Source organism: Mus caroli, unplaced genomic scaffold (assembly GCF_978045245.1).
Source record: "Mus caroli unplaced genomic scaffold, Mus_caroli_1 scaffold_19, whole genome shotgun sequence".
Taxonomy (NCBI): domain Eukaryota; kingdom Metazoa; phylum Chordata; class Mammalia; order Rodentia; family Muridae; genus Mus; species Mus caroli.
In genome coordinates, this window is record NW_028227274.1 from 24188388 (window position 1) to 24193896 (window position 5509).

A 5509-nucleotide genomic window follows, 5' to 3' on the forward strand; every position below is an offset into this window, starting at 1 on the left:
CCAGCCCCAATTACAAGATTTTCCTTGGCCATTTTACCTGTTCACAGCAGTAAAACTCTAAATAATAATAAAAAAAAAAAGGAAAATTTTATTTTCTTTCTGGAATTTGTTTTCACCATCAAAGGGAAGACTTGAATCTCAATTTAAATGTTATTAGTGCTTTCTTTTTACATGCTCACCTAGACCTAGCAATATGATTTTGTCTTTTAAAATGTTTTCTCTTAGACCTTGTAGTGCTAAAATTTAGTTTTGGATATGTTCTTTTTGTTTTGTTTTGTGGGCTTGTTGTTCTTTTTGTTTGTTTGTTTGTTTGTTTTTCCTCAAGATAAACATTACTCCTTCGCTCACACCGTCCGTGAATTTAGCGCAGTCTGTGGTCTCCTAGTCTCAAATCCAGGTGCTTAATGTATTAGGAACCACACCCTGCTCGACACCATTTAATTTCATCACTACCAGCTAATCCCATTTTTTTTTAAGACTTCACTTTATGTTCTATTTTAACATCTCTTCTTCTCTCAATAGTTTTTAAATTTTTGGAAGCAGAGCTTGGTTTACGGTAAAAAAAAAATATATATATATATATATATATATATATATATATATATATATACATATATATATATATTTCTAGTGTAATCCATGGACCTGAGTCCATCTCGATCTGTTGAATGCAAGTGATGATAGACGCTTGTATCTTCTATTTTCTTGGTTTAGTCACTCATTATCCAAAAGCAGCAACACATTTTGTCTTATTGGTAATAGGTGTTCCTTTTTGCTCCTCTGATAACCTGAAAGTACTAGGAAGCAGATGCAAAGGCCTGAGTGACAGGAGCAGAGGCCTGAGTGACAGGCTTGTGGCTTTGTGGCTCCATCCTGAGGATAATTAACTCTTGGAGACCAGCTGTGACCCCTGCTGGGAGTCAGCTGGTGCCCAACACGATTCGAGAATCTATCCCAAATGAAGCCGCTACACAGGCATCTCTACAGTGCGAAGTGATTTTAATGAATGGATTTTAATGAACACAAAAACCAATGCAGGATATGGGGGCCAGGTGGTCCCTCAGAGACTCTTGCAAATGCTTGGAGAATTTTAGAAAGTATATCATTCCAGAATCTAGATTGTGAGGAGACAGTCATGTGCCCATACCCTTCCCCATCTCCTTACATACACTGTTTTCGAATAGATCATAGATCTCTGGTTTTAGGTAACAGAAACTTGGCCTCTTGGTTTTATGGGATTTTTCCCTCACCTTTTAAAATGCAAATACTTCAGGGAAGGGAACAGCTGGTCAGTCATTTTGATCTTAATGTAATGAGTTTATTAGAAGCAGCCTGCAGAGGGAATTCTGACACTGTACAGAAGATCCCACAAACAAGACTCTCTTTTGAAGCTTGCCAGGGCTGGATAATTTCCCCACAGGAGGATTTCCCAGACTCACTGCAGTATGATACCTCTCACACCTGCAGATGAGGGGCAGAGTGCAGAAAGTGACTAACAGAATCACATTAGAACCTGTGCCTGGGGGTGGGTTGAGCTGCTGTTCACACAGGTATATGAAACTCCAAAGTCTGTTATATTTCACATTATGACTAGACAAGGAGCACAGTGAATTCCTGCTTCAGTCTTCTCATTTTATTTTTTAAAAAATCCTATGATTTAAATATTAGGATAATAGCAATAACAGAAATTAACCTCGGTATGTTTAATAAAGCACAAGAGCAACACTAGTTCATTTATAGTAGAATGGGCACCCAAGAAAGTGACATTTGCATTGAGATCCATGACCATGCCAAAGAATGAGAATTTTATGCAGAGGTAGGAGCAGGCAGCAATGCATGAGTTAAGAGGAATGTAAAGATCAGAGGGGCAAAACACTGAGGATAGGGCTTCCAGGACTTGTATGATACTTTAAATACATTTTTCATAAGTATCAAATACAAATGAATATTAAGCAGAGTATCAGTAGAAAATAATATTCAGATCAAGCCTTAATTAGAGAAATTTTCAAATAATTGTACTTATGTGAATGTCTATTCTTATATGATCATTACATTTTTTCAGACTTACAATAGTTAATTATGTATTCAAATCAATCTTGAGGAAAATATTCAGTGTTGTAGCTGAGGCTATGACTCCAGAAACACAGCAGAATGGAGAACTTGGCTTAGTCATTGAAAAGAGAATGACATTATTTTACTGTGGTAAAAATTATTGATTAAAAAATAAATTGATTCTAAACTAAATGCTTTCTGTTTTTTTAAAGTCCTTATTTCTTAATAATAGACCATAAAGTTCTTACTTCACTACCCTCTGAAATAAAGACACCCCGGGTGGTTTCTGAATCACTTTGTAGCTAGTCTTGCTTCAAGCTTTCTGATGGAGCATCATTGCTTAGCTGGTGGAGAGTCTTGAGCTTTCAGAGAAAAAGATGGGATAATATTGTGAAAAACTCCTTCATTATTAGCCTAACCAGTTGATGAATGGCTGCTCAAGATTTCAGCTTTTCTTCCCATTTTCCTCAGAGGAAAGAGCGAATTCATGATGGAAGGCAAAATGCTGTTTGTCTGATGGAGTTTTCCAACTTAATAAAAGTACTGGAGTTAAGAAACATCATAATCTTTGCAGAGAAAGTGACCCCATTGTTGTTGCTTTTATGTGTCTACACTTGGAAAATAACATAAGCTTAAAATCTCCATTCTTTTGTGTAAGTGTACCAAATTTTCTGCATCCATTCCTCTTTTGAAGGACATCTGGGTTTTTTTCCAGCTCCTGGCTATTATAAATAAGGCTGCTGTGAACATAATGGAGCATATGTCCTTATTACATGTTGGAGCATTTTCTGGGTATATTCCCAGGAGTGGTATAGCTGGGTCCTCAGGTAATACTATGTCCAATTTTCTGAGGAACTGCCAAATTGATTTCCAGAGTGGTTGTACCAGCTTGCAATCCCACCAGCAATGAGGAGTGTTCCTCTTTCTCCACATCCTCACCAGCATCTGCTGTCACCTTAATTTTTTATTTTAGCCATTCTGGTGAGTGTGAGGTGGAATCTCAGGGTTATTTTGATTTGCATTTCCCTGATGACTAAGGATGTTGAATATTTCTTTAGGTGCTTCTCAGCCATTTGTTATTCCTCAGTTGAAAGTTCTTTGTTATCTCTGTACCCCAGTTTTAATAGGGTTATTTGATTTTTTGGAGTCTGACTTCTTGAGTTCTTTGTATATATATTGGATATTAGTGTTCTATCAGATGTAGGATTGAGATCTTTTCCCAATCTGTTAGTTGCTTTTTTGTCTTATTGACAGTGTCTTTTGCCTTACAGAAGCTTTGCAAAAAGGAGAACAAAATACTCACAGAATCAAGTATGGAGATAAAGTGTAGAGCAGAGACTAAAGGAAAGGCCACCCAGAGGCTGTCCCACCTGGGGATTCATTCCATATATGGTTACCAAACCCAGACACTATTGTGGAATCAAGAAGTTCATGCTGAAAGGAGCCTGCTATGGCTGTCTCCTGAGAGGACCTGCCAGAGCCTTTACAAATACAGAGGTTGATGTTAGGAGCCAACCATTGGACTGAGTGCAGAGTCCCTAATAGAGGAGTTAGAGTAGGGACTGAAGGAGTTGCAGTGGTTTGCAATCCCATAGGAAGAATGAACAACAATATCAACCAACCAGACACAACCCCACCCCACCCCAGAACTCCCAGGGACTAAGCCATCAACAAAGGAGTACACATGGCTCTAACTGCTTATGTAGCAGAGAGTGGCCTTCTCGTGCATCAATGGAAAGAGAGGTCCTTGGTACTATGAAGGCTTGATAGATACCCCAGTGTAGGAAAATCAAGGGCAGGGAGATGGGAGTGCATGGTTGGGTGGAGGAGCACCCTCATAGAAGCAGGGAAGAGGGAGGATGTGATAGGGTGTTTCCAGAAGGGAGGGAAACTGGGAAAGGAGATAACATTTGAAATGTAAATAAAGAAAATATCCAATAAAAAAAAAAACCCTCCATTTTCCCTATTTCTGTCTCGACAATAGGAAGGCTGTTGAGTAGGTTAGAACAGGTAGATGCTCGTGAACTGGTGTTTCTTTTTTTTTTGGAAGATTTTTTTTTTATTTTTATTACATATTTTCCTCAATTACATTTCCAATACTATCCCAAAAGTCCCCCATAGCGCCCCCCACTTCCCTACCCACCCATTCCCATTCTTTTGGCCCTGGCATTCCCCTATATTGGGGCATATAAAGTTTGCAAGTCCAATGGGCCTCTCTTTCCATTGATGGCCGACTAGACCATCTTTCGATACATATGCAGCTAGAGACAAGAGCTCCAGGGTTCTGGTTAGTACATCATGTTGTTCCAACAATAGGGTTGCAGATCCCTTTAGCTCCTTGGGTACTTTCTCTAGCTTCTCCATTGGGAGCCCTGTGATACATCCAATAGCTGACTGTGAACATCCACTCCTGTGTTTGCTAGGCCCCAGCATCGTCTCACAAGAGACAGCTATATTTGGGTCCTTTCAGCAAAATCTTGCTAGTGTATGCAATGGTGTCAGCGTTTAGAAGCTGATTATGGGACGGATCCCTGGATACAGCAGTCTCTAAATGGTCCATCCTTTCATCACAGCTACGAACTTTGTCTCTGTAACTCCTTCCCTGGGTGTTTTGTTCCCAATTCTAAGAAGGTGCACAGTGTCCACACTTTGGTCTTCATTCTTCTTGAGTTTCATGCGTTTATCAAATTGTATCTTATATCTTGGGTATCCTAAGTTTTGGGCTAATATCCACTTATCAATGAATACATATTGTGTGAGTTCTTTTGTGATTGTGTTACTTCACTCAAGATGATGCCCTCCAGGTCCATCCATTTGGCTAGGAATTTCATAAATTCATTCTTTTTAATAGCTGAGTAGTACTCCATTGTGTAAATGTACCATAATTTCTGTATCCATTCCTCTGTTGAGGGACATCTGGGATCTTTCCAGCTTCTGGCTATTATAAATAGGGCTGCTATGAACATAGTGGAGCATGTGTCCTTTTTACCGGTTGGGACATCTTCTGGATATATGCCCAGGAGAGGTATTGCTGGATCCTCCGGTAGTACTATGTCCAATTTCCTGAGGAACCGCCAGACTGATTTCCAGAGTGGTTGTACAAGCTTGCAATCCCACCAACAATGGAGGAGTGTTCCTCTTTCTCCACATCCTAGCCAGCATCTGCTGTCACCTGAATTTTTGATCTTAACCATTCTGACTGGTGTGAGGTGGAATCTCAGGGTTGCTTTGATTTGCATTTCCCTGATGATTAAGGATGTTGAACATTTTTTCAGGTGCTTCTCTGCCATTCGGTATTCCTCAGGTGAGAATTCTTTGTTCAGTTCTGAGCCCCATTTTTTAATGGGGTTATTTGACTTTCTGGAGTCCACCTTCTTGAGTTCTTTATATATATTGGATATTAGTCCCTTATCTGATTTAGGATAGGTGAAGATTCTTTCCCAATCTGTTGGTGGTT